The sequence below is a fragment of the Salvelinus namaycush genome, unplaced genomic scaffold (genome assembly GCF_016432855.1).
Source record: "Salvelinus namaycush isolate Seneca unplaced genomic scaffold, SaNama_1.0 Scaffold975, whole genome shotgun sequence".
Taxonomy (NCBI): domain Eukaryota; kingdom Metazoa; phylum Chordata; class Actinopteri; order Salmoniformes; family Salmonidae; genus Salvelinus; species Salvelinus namaycush.
Genome location: NW_024061725.1, coordinates 78,960 through 91,463, shown reverse-complemented (window position 1 = coordinate 91,463; position 12,504 = coordinate 78,960). Strand labels below are relative to the sequence as shown.

At 43.2% G+C, this 12,504-nt stretch overlaps 1 long non-coding RNA gene across 1 annotated transcript; it reads left to right on the top strand.

The window, feature by feature from the left end:
* The first annotated feature begins 2,081 nt into the window (after nt 1-2,081).
* On the top strand, nt 2,082-5,074 carry LOC120043610. Its single transcript, XR_005476484.1, has 2 exons — nt 2,082-2,128; nt 4,577-5,074. It is a non-coding gene; the product is annotated as an uncharacterized LOC120043610 (long non-coding RNA).
* The last annotated feature ends 7,430 nt before the right edge of the window (nt 5,075-12,504 follow it).

The window sequence follows — 12,504 nt, the reverse complement described above, 5'->3', positions numbered from 1 at the left end:
CCATCCAACCTGACAGAGCTTGAGAGAATCTGCAGAGAAGATTGGGACAAACTCCCCAAATACAGGTGTGCCAAGCTTGTAGCGTCATGCCCAAGAAGACTCAAGGCTGTAATCACTGCCAAAGGTGCTTCAACAAAGTACTGAGTAAAGGGTCTGAATACTTATGTAAATGTGATATTTGAGTTGTTGTATATTTTTCAACAATTTCCTGTTTTTGCTTTGTCATTATGGGGTATTGTGATGTCATTATGGGGTATTGTGATGTCATTATGGGGTATTGTGAAAAGGAAAATTCAAGATATATATTTCCACTGAGCTGCGCTTCGATAGATGGGTCGAAGATGGAAGCCTGGTTTGCTCAGCAGAGATCGCCATTGACCTTTGAAGAATCTATCTGGTCGTAATGTTGTCGAGCGGATACGTTATAGCCTGTCGTTGTTATTAGGAGATTGTCTGTCCTACGCCACGTACGTTTACAGCTGCAGCTGATACATCCTAGAAGTCGAGTTATCACTTCTTCTTTAGTCAATAAGAGTTCAAAGTTCATACCATTTTGCCATAATTAGCTCGTGCTGAATTCTGGCTAGTCTAGTAGAAATTCATCCTTCCAGCGTAGTGATCGTCACCTCCACGTGATCTGGTCTCATGTACATTTCGTTATGTAGAGTGAATATTCAACCATTCTCAACCACAGCTCACGCTGGGGTTTGCGTAGTCTGATGTGAATTGGGTCACGGGGGCTTTATACTGGGGAAGAGAAGGGCATGTTTCATCCCTCTCCAACCAATGTCTGTTCAGTTGGGCGTGGCCACCGAGTAAGCATAAAATGACTTATGAAAACAATTCTCTCATTTAGAAAGATAAAATTACATTTAATATTTTCACAAATAGTTTCATATTTAAACATTTAAATTGCATAACAATTCCATGTGAATCTGATGACTAGAATGTGTAGACTTTCCAAGATATAATTTATGCCGTCCTATCATCAGTAATAATGTCTCAGAAGACAACTGATCTGACATCATATTCTTTAAGTAACAACGGACACTTTCAACTGGTTGGATTACAGAAATATTGTTCCATTCCCCAACCTTTTGATGTTACCATATACTGTCTCTATGTTAAAAAAAGTATTTCCAAGAGTCCATTCTGTAGAGTAGAGAGAGAAAAGGGGAAAAGGTATTTATGGTGGGGGGGGGGGGGGTCATAAACCTCACCCAACAGGATAACGTCATGACACATGTTTTAGATCTGCAATGGCACACCTGTAAGAACCCTCTTCGTGCTGTGTCCAGGACGGTTGCAGAGTATGTCCTGCTCCAGCTTGCTTTGGATGAAGGGGAGACTGGCACTCCTACTTTGATATTCACTGGTTAACCTGTCCTTACACCTTTTGGTCCTGCTGTGTGTGTATGTGCGTGCGTGCAGGACTGTTGCAGAGTACTGCCCCAAGCTGCAGTCTCTGAAGGTGAACCACTGTCACAACGTGACTGAGTCCAGTCTGGACCCCCTGCGGAAGAGGAACGTTGAGATTGACGTGGAGCCACCACTACAGAGGGCCCTTGTGCTGCTGCAGGTATGAAGGCGAAGGACACACTCATGTACAATTATTACTGTCATTTATAACACAACAATTAGTGTATTTGAATAATCACATATCACCCCCCAGTTTTAACACTTAAGAACATCCGGCATCCTATACATTTAATGTGAAGGGCTGAACACACAGCGTCTTGTATTGTTTCACTGAGGCATTGATGAAAGCAATTGTACTGTAAGGACCATACAAAACAAAATGTCCATCTGAAAGGATTTGAAGTATCATCTATAATGTATTGTTGTTCTCTGTCTATTTCCCTGGTGATACTGCAGGATGTGGTGGGGTTCGCTCCCTTCATCAACCTCCAGATCTACGCTAAAGTACATCTGTATTACTCACCCAACCAACTGGAAACAGGTAGGCTAGCTAGGCTAAGGAACATCTGTATTACTCATCCAACCAACTGGAAACAGGTAGGCTAGCTAGGCTAAAATACATCTGTATTACTCATCCAACCAACTGAAAACCGGTAGGCTAGCTAGGCTAAAGTACATCTGTATTACTCATCCAACCAACTGAAAACAGGTAGGCTAGCTAGGCTAAAATACATCTGTATTACTCCTCCAACCAACTGAAAACAGGTAGGCTAGCTAGGCTAAGGAACATCTGTATTACTCATCCAACCAACTGGAAACAGGTAGGCTAGCTAGGCTAAAGGACATCTGTATTACTCCTCCAACCAACTGGACACATGTAGGCTAGCTAGGCTAAATGACATCTGTATTACTCATCCAACCAACTGGAAACAGGTAGGCTAGCTAGGCTAAAATACATCTGTATTACTCATCCAACCAACTGAAAACCGGTAGGCTAGCTAGGCTAAAGTACATCTGTATTACTCATCCAACCAACTGAAAACAGGTAGGCTAGCTAGGCTAAAATACATCTGTATTACTCCTCCAACCAACTGAAAACAGGTAGGCTAGCTAGGCTAAGGAACATCTGTATTACTCATCCAACCAACTGGAAACAGGTAGGCTAGCTAGGCTAAAGGACATCTGTATTACTCATCCAACCAACTGGACACATGTAGGCTAGCTAGGCTAAATGACATCTGTATTACTCATCCAACCAACTGGAAACAGGTAGGCTAGCTAGGCTAAAATACATCTGTATTACTCATCCAACCAACTGAAAATAGGTAGGCTAGCTAGGCTAAAGGACATCTTTATTACTCATCCAACCAACTGGACACATGTAGGCTAGCTAGGCTAAATTACATCTGTATTACTCATCCAACCAACTGACAACATGTAGGCTAGCTAGGCTAAAATACATCTGTATTACTCATCTAACCAACTGGAAACATGTAGGCTAGCTAGGCTAAAGGACATCTGTATTACTCATCCAACCAACTGGAAACAGGTAGGCGAGCTAGGCTAAGGAACATCTGTATTACTCATCCAACCAACTGGAAACAGGTAGGCTAGTTAGGCTAAAATACATCTGTATTACTCATCCAACCAACTGAAAACCGGTAGGCTAGCTAGGCTAAAGTACATCTGTATTACTCATCCAACCAACTGAAAACAGGTAGGCTAGCTAGGCTAAAATACATCTGTATTACTCCTCCAACCAACTGAAAACAGGTAGGCTAGCTAGGCTAAGGAACATCTGTATTACTCATCCAACCAACTGGAAACAGGTAGGCTAGCTAGGCTAAAGGACGTCTGTATTACTCCTCCAACCAACTGGACACATGTAGGCTAGCTAGGCTAAATGACATCTGTATTACTCATCCAACCAACTGGAAACAGGTAGGCTAGCTAGGCTAAAATACATCTGTATTACTCATCCAACCAACTGAAAACCGGTAGGCTAGCTAGGCTAAAGTACATCTGTATTACTCATCCAACCAACTGAAAACAGATAGGCTAGCTAGGCTAAAATACATCTGTATTACTCCTCCAACCAACTGAAAACAGGTAGGCTAGCTAGGCTAAGGAACATCTGTATTACTCATCCAACCAACTGGAAACAGGTAGGCTAGCTAGGCTAAAGGACATCTGTATTACTCATCCAACCAACTGGACACATGTAGGCTAGCTAGGCTAAATGACATCTGTATTACTCATCCAACCAACTGGAAACAGGTAGGCTAGCTAGGCTAAAATACATCTGTATTACTCATCCAACCAACTGAAAACAGGTAGGCTAGCTAGGCTAAAGGACATCTTTATTACTCATCCAACCAACTGGACACATGTAGGCTAGCTAGGCTAAATTACATCTGTATTACTCATCCAACCAACTGACAACAGGTAGGCTAGCTAGGCTAAAATACATCTGTATTACTCATCTAACCAACTGACAACAGGTAGGCTAGCTAGGCTAAAATACATCTGTATTACTCATCTAACCAACTGGAAACATGTAGGCTAGCTAGGCTAAAGGACATCTGTATTACTCATCCAACCAACTGGAAACATGTAGGCTAGCTAGGCTAAAATACATCTGTATTACTCCTCCTTCCAACTGGAAACATGTAGGCTAGCTAGGCTAAAATACATCTGTATTACTCATCTAACCAACTGGAAACATGTAGGCTAGCTAGGCTAAAGGACATCTGTATTACTCATCCAACCAACTGGAAACATGTAGGCTAGCTAGGCTAAAATACTTCGGTATTACTCCTCCTTCGAATTGGAAACAGGTAAGCTAGCTGACGCTTCTCAGAATCAGCTAAATATTTGAATCTTTTTGCTCTAAATACCTGTTTAGGTGTGTAATCCTATGTATTCATGCAGTATCAATGTTATGTAACTACAAATCTCCTGAAGTGTGCACTTGTTCACCACTCCCCATATATAAAGTATTGGATAGGTGTAGGTACGGGCTAGACCGTTTCCACAATGTTTATTATACCAGTAATTACCAGTAAATGCAGTGCATACTTAGGGACAAAGGACAGAATATTGGACTCTACTTTAATGTTCTGCAGTCTATGTAACCAGCGGTATTGTTTTTTTGCAGGTTTTCCTCCACTAGGAGAATGACCTGTTTCAATTGAAACACACCCTGTGTGCTGGGACGTCAATTAAGCAATTCAAGGACAAACAAAAACGGATGTATATGGGAAATATATTGTAGAACTTGTCTCTTATTTATTACAGTGATGTTGCAGATTATAATTATGCACTTAGGAAAAGACTGAAGGAAGCCATGCACTTTTCAGTAACGCTGTCATGAGTCCAAAAGATTCCTGCAGTATTTATTTGTATTTCATCACACCCTAACAACACTTTAGATGTTCTTGTGATCTATAGCTTTAGAAAAGGACCATTCCAACCAAAGGAGAAGACGTAAATATAAGAGCATATTGTTGAGTTTTTGTGTGTTTATTGACATGTTACTCTGCTAAATGTATGATACATACACCTCTAAATGTTTCATTCAGATTAGCTAGGTGAACTTTTTATATATTAGGTAGGTACACTTTTTATATGACGTAAATAAACGTTTTATATTGTGTGTTTGCATTGACCTTACATTGACTGAAACTATGCTCTTACAATATCCGTTTTAATGGTAGTTGAGCTGATCAGTTCAGGCCTGGCCCACCATTTTGTTAAAATGTCATTTTAAAATGTTGTAAGAATCTGGATACCATGATCTTGAAATCCTCCTTTTGTCTGTTTACTTCAGGAAATCTGGTTTTCCATTTGAACGTCTGAAAACATGTAGGACTAGTTGTAAAACCACATTAGTTCAATAAGCTTTCTCATATGGTAGGCTATGAAGAAGGACACATTTCTGTTTGTTTTTTCAATAGTCACATATTACAATCCCAGTTTTACATCTTGGAAGAAACATGAGAAGAACTTGCAGTGTAAAGTACATTTTAATGTGATTGGCTGATCACCCCACATTGTATTGTTTCACTGAGGAGTTGCAGTATTGAAAACGGTTGTATTCTATGTGTAATGAGGACCATCCAATCATGTCTATCTGAGAATATAAAGTTCTATCTATAACCTATGAGCTTTGTCTTGCTAGTTATCGTACTACATTATCTCTGGGTGGCAGTTGGAAGGAACAGGACTTCTCTTTGTGTAGACATAACATTACAACCAGAAGGAATGTTCTCTTCCTGTAACAAACATATGCCTGTACATGTGCACGTCGGTGAACTTCAAGTGAAATGGTTTGAAAACGTACTTCAATTCAGGCATGGAAGGTGCCACTGTACTACTAATTATCCCACAATGCTTCACTGCGAGTTGAGAAGTGGGTATTTTTACTGTCACAGTACTCAATCTCCTGACTGTTAATGCACCAGGCTGGGAGCAACACAGGGTCAGTATTACAGCCTTACCCTTGTAACAGTTTAGGGGTTAAATGCCTTGCTCAAGGCCACAATGGGAGTAGGGGATGGCACCAGCCCTGTGCCTGTTGTCTTTTAAATGCTGTGCTTGATTTAGCTTACCTGGTGCAATAGAATAGTCCCAAAAGTGCAAACCCCACTCACCCATCTGGCACTCCAGACAGGCTCAAGCAAACGCTCAAACAACAGGCTGAATGAAATCAACTTGAACTTTAATACTGTTGGTTCTACTACAGGAACCCTCACATGCTGACAGCTCTCTGACTAGCTGGAGGATCCAGTGTTACACCTCCTCACAGTAATATTATGCCAGTAAATATCTGAAGGCAAATGCACAAACATACAGAGATAGTCCTGAGGTAACCAAATACTGTATATGAACAATGTTGTGTATTTTGAAGTGTTCTTGTGGGTTGGCTAAGGCTTAATGCCCGAGGAGGCAGAGTAACCTATTATGCTTTTGAGAATAGAATGTTGATGCCTGGACGATGTAGAAACGATGTAGAATTGCATCATTTAAAATGTAGGCTTTTCTTAAATACGTCTGCAAGACATCTTGCCAATTAACAAACTATGTCTAAACTGCATCTTCCCAATGCGTAATGTATATAGGTTACATTGTGCCTACGTTGGGCAGAGGTTTGTGTGCTGTCTGGGATCAGGCATCAAATCAGCACGAAATGACAGGGGGAGAACATCATCATTGAAAGCACATAGAACATCATACATATTTATTGCCTGATGATCTTCCTTGATTTTTGGGGTCGGCAGGTAGCCTAGAGGTTAGAACATTGGACCAGTATCCGAAAGGTTGCTGGATTGAATCCCCGAGCTGACAATAATAAAAATCTGTCGTTCTGCCCCTGAACAAGGCAGTTACCCCACTGTTCCTAGGCTGTCGTTGTAAATAAGAATTTGTTCTTAACTGACTTGCCTAGACTGTGGAGTTTTTCAGGATAAAAAAATGAACAGAAAGGAGCTAAGCACAGCCAAAGTCATAGAGGACAACCTGATTCAGTCTGCTTTCCACCAGACACTGGGAGATGACTTCACCTTTCAGCTGGACAACAACCTAAAACACACATCTACACTGAGGTTCTATACCAAGACGACATTGAATGTTCCTGAGGGGACTAGTTACAGGTTTGACTTGAAAATATATGGCAAGACTTGAAAGTGTCCATCTAGCATTGATCAACAACCAACTTGACAGAGCTTGGAGAATTTTGAAAAAAGAATAATGGGCAAATATCCAATCCAAGGCTCTTAAGACTTACCCAAAAAGACCTGCGGCTGTAATCGCTGCCAAAGGTGATTGTAACGTATGTTTTTTTCGATGTGCTACAGGCCAGAACAAGCCTGTTTGACATGTTGTTTTGCATATGGATGTGGATTCATCTGGATCATAACAGTCTTCTAGGGTTGTGATGACAGAGGCTGTGGTCATAGAGCTGTGTGGTCTTCAGTGTGCTGGGAACATGGTCAATTAAAGACCTGTTGTGACGTTAACTCATTTATTTATTCATCACTTTGTTCATCTTACCAGGTTGGTGGTTTACTGGGAACTAATGATATTGTCTTATATTGGTTTATCTTGTCAGAGAACACACTGCAGGTTTGATATAACAGTTACACCAGGTTGTCTGGACCAGAACACACTGCAGGCCTGATATAAAATGGCGCTACAAGATGGCGTAGCAGTCAGACGTCTTTGTCTTGTCTCGTCCCATGTATATATATTTTTATATATTTTTCTTCACATTAAAAAAAATATTTTTCCTAAACCTCAACTTCAAAATACTCTCCCGCAACCCACCTCACCCAATGTGGTGTGGATCTGTTTTTTTCTAAAGTATTTCTATTTACCTCCGAACTGGAATACCTCAACTGAAGCTAGCTAACTAGCTACCAGCTATCAGTCAGTTAACCACTGCTAGCGGTCATCAGCTAACCTTTAGCTCGGAAAGCTCTCGCCATTTCGTACAACACGTTTCAAACCAGAGCATACCAGACCTATTTTTCTCTCCATATCTCCGGATTCCTGCCGCAAACTCTGAACCTTTTCATCTGGATCATCGCAGCTAGCTAACCGCAACCCGGGTTGACTACTCCTGGCTAACGTTTCCGTCCCGGAGCTAGCACCAACTAGCCTGGAGCTAGGCCATGCTAGACCCATCTCCCGGCTAGGGCTCCTGGGCTACTCCTGAAGCCCACTCCTCGGCTACAATATCCGGACCCCTTCTACTGCCGGTATGGGGCACGGAACCCCCCCCGATCCTTCACGACTGGAATACCGACATAATCTGCCCAAGGATCCCAACAGGCCCCTCAGGCGTGACGTCCCCTGAAGGCCCATTCTACTAACCGCGGCCTGCTAGCTATCTAGAGCATATTGGACTGTTAGCTGATCCATCGGCCAGTTTCTTGGACCACTATACCCATTTTGCCAATTGGACTTGGACCCCTCTGCTACTTGGAACCCTACTAATTCCACGACTGGTCTATCGACATCACCGCACGAGGAGGAGAAAACAGACTTTCCCCCATCGCGACGTCCCTCTAAGGCCCTTATGCTAGCTTGCTAGCCCCAGCCTGCTAACTGCTAGCTTGCTAGCCCTGGCCTGCTAACTGTCTGAATCGCCGTGTCCCCAGCCAGCCCAACCACTCACTGGACCCATACGATCACTTGGCTACGCATGCCTCTCCCTAATATCAATATGCCTTGTCCATTACTGTCCTGGTTAGTGATTACTGTCTTATTTCACTGTAGAGCCTCTAGCCCTGCTCAATATGCCTTAACCAACCATGTTGTTCCACCTCCCACATGTGATGACATCACCTGGTTTAAACGTCTCTAGAGACTATATCTCTCTCATCATTACTCAATGCCTAGGTTTACCTCCAATGTACTCTCTTCCTACCATAACTTTGTCTGTACATTATGCCTTGAATCTATGCTATCGTGCCCAGAAACCTGCTCCCTTTTCTCTCTGTTCCAAACATGCTAGACGGTCAGTTCTTATAGCCTTTAGCCGTACCCTTATCCTACTTCTCATCTGTTCCTCTGGTGATGTAGAGGTTAATCCAGGACCTGCAGTGCCTAGCTCCACTCCTACTCCCCAGGTGCTCTCATTTGTTGACTTCTGTAACCGTAAAAGCATTGGTTTCATGCATGTTGACATTAGAAGCCTACTCCCTAAGTTTGCTTTATTCACTGCTTTAGCACATTCTGCCAACCCGGATGTCTTAGCCGTGTCTGAATCCTGTCTTAGGAAAACCACCAAAAACCCTGAAATTTCTATCCCTAACTATACAATTTTCCGCTAAGATAGAACTGCCAAAGGGGGCGGTGTTGCAATCTACTGCAAAGATAGCCTGCAGAGTTCTGTCTTACTATCCAGGTCTGTACCAAAACAATTCGAGCTTCTACTTCTGAAAATTCACCTTTCCAGAAACAAGTCTCTCACCGTTGTCGCTTGCTATAGACCACCCTCTGCCCCCAGCTGTGCCCTGGACACCATATGTGAATTGATTGCACCCCATCTATCTTCTGAGCTCATGCTGCTAGGTGACCTAAACTGGGACACGCTTAACACCCCGTCAATCCTACAATCTAAGCTTGATGCCCTCAATCTCACACAAATTTATGAACCTACCAGGTACAACCGCAAATCCGTAAACACGGGCACCCTCATAGATATCATCCTAACTAACTCGCCCTCCAAATACACCTCTGCTGTTTTCAGACAAGATCTCAGCAATCACTGCCTCATTGCCTGCATCCGTAATGGGTCTGCGGTCAAACGACCACCCCTCATCACTGCCAAACGCCCTCAAAAACACTTCAGCGAACAGGCCTTTCTAATCGACCTGGCCGGGGTATCCTGGAATGACATTGACATCATTTCGTCAGTAGAGGATGCCTGGTTATTCTTTAAAAGTGCCTTCCTCACCATCTTAAATAAGCATGCTCCATTCAACAAATGTAGAACCAGGAATAGATATAGCCCTTGGTTCACTCCAGACCTGTCTGCCCTTGACCAGCACAAAAACATCCTGTGATATGCAACTTTTCAGGGAAGTTAGGAACCAATATACACAGGCAGTTAGGAAAGCTAAGGCTAGCTTTTTCAAACAGAAATTTTCATCCTGTAGTACAAACTCCAAAAAGTTCTGGGACACTGTAAAGTCCATGGAGAATAAGAGCACCTCCTCCCAGCTTCCCACTGCACTGAGGCTAGGAAACACTGTCACTATCGATAAATCCACAATAATTGAGAATTTCAAGAAGCATTTTTTTATGGCTGGCCATGCTTTCCACCTGGCTACCCCTACCCCGGTCAACAGCCCTGCGCTCCCCACAGCAACTCGCCCAAACCTCCCCCACTTCTCCTTCACCCAAATCCAGATAGCTGATGTTCTGAAAGAGCTGCAAAATCTGGACCCGTACAAATCAGCCGGGCTAGAAAATCTGGACCCTCTCTTTCTAAAATTATCTGCCGAAATTGTTGCAACCCCTATTACTAGCCTGTTCAACCTCTCTTTCGTATTGTCTGAGATTCCCATAGATTGGAAAGCTGCCGTGGTCACCCCCCTCTTCAAAGGGGGAGACACTCTAGACCCAAACTGCTACAGACCTATATCTATTCTACCCTGCCTTTCTAAGTTCTTTGAAAGCCAAGTTAACAAACAGATTACTGACCATTTTGAATCCCACCGTACCTTCTCCGTTATGCAATCTGGTTTCAGAGCTGGTCATGGGTACACCTCAGCCACGTTCAAGGTCCTAAACGATATCATAACCGCCATCGATAAGAGACATTACTGTGCAGCCGTATTCATCGACCTGGCTAAGGCTTTCGACTCTGTCAATCACAACATTGGCAGACTCAATAGCCTTGGTTTCTCAAATGATTGCCTCGCTTGGTTCAACAACTACTTCTCTGATAGAGTTCACTATGTCAAATCGGTGGGCCTGTTGTCCGGACCTCTGGCAGTCTCTATGGGGGTGCCACAGGGTTCAATTCTCGAGTTGACTCTCTTCTCTGTATACATCAATGATGTTGCTCTTGCTGCTGGTGATTCTCTGATACACCTCTACGCAGACGACACCATTCTGTATACCTCTGGCCCTTCGTTGGACACTGTGTTAACTAACCTCCAGATGAGCTTCAATGCCATACAACTCTCCTTCCGTGGCCTCCAACTGTTCTTAAATGCAAGTAAAACTAAATACATGCTCTTGAACCAATCGCTGCCTGCACCTGCCCGCCCGTCCAGCATCACTACTCTGGACGGTTCTGACTTAGAATATGTGGACAACTACAAATACCTAGGTGTCTGGTTAGACTGTAAACTCTCCTTCCAGACTCACATTAAACATCTCCAATCCAAAATTAAATCTAGAATCGGCTTCCTATTTGCAACATCCTTCACTCATGCTGCCAAACATATCTTTGTAAAACTGACCATCCTACCAATCCTCGACTTCGGCGATGTCATTTACAAAATAGCCTCCTACACTCCACTCAACAAATTGGATGCAGTCTATCACAGTGCCATCCGTTTTGTCACCAAAGCCCCATATACTACCCACCACTGCGACCTGTACGCTCTCGTTGGCTGGCCCTCGCTTCATACTCGTCGCCCACTGGCTCCAGGTCATCTACAAGTCTCTGCTAGGTAAAGCCCCGCCTTATCTCAGCTCACTGGTCACCATAGCAGCACCCACCTGTAGCACGCGCTCCAGCTGGTATATCTCACTGGTCACCCCCAAAGCCAATTCTTCCTTTGGCCGCCTCTCCTTCCAGTTCTCTGCTGCCAATGACTGGAACGAACTGCAAAAATCTCCGAAGCTGGAGACTCTTACCTCCCTCACTATCTTTAAGCACCAGCTGTCAGAGCAGCTCACAGATCACTGCACCTGTACATCTGTAAATAGCCCATCCAATCTACCTCATCCCCATACTGTATGTATTTATTTATCTATCTTGCGCCTTTGCACCCCAGAATCTCAACTTGCACATTCATCCTCTGCACATCCTACCATTCCAGTGTTTAATTGCTATATAGTAATTACTTTGCCACCATGGCTTATTTATTGCCTTACCTCTCTTATCCTACCTCATTTGCACATGCTGTATATAGATTTTCCTACTGTATTATTGATTGTATGTTTGTTTATTCCATGTGTTGTTGTATGTGTCAAATGCTTTGCTTTATCTTAGCCAGGTTGCAGTTGCAAATGAGAACTTGTTATCAACTAGCTTACCTGGTTAAATAAAGGCGAAAAAAAAGACAGGTACACCAGGTTGTCTGGCCCAGAACACACTGCAGGTCTGATATAACAGTTACACCAGGTTGTCTGGACCAGAAGACACTGCAGGTCTGATATAACAGTTACACCAGGTTGTCTGGACCAGAACACACTGCAGGTCTGATATAACAGTTACACCAGGTTGTCTGGACCAGAACACACTGCAGGTCTGATATAACAGTTACACCAGGTTGTCTGGACCAGAACACACTGCAGGCCTGATATAACAGTTACACCAGGTTGTCTGGACCAGAACACACT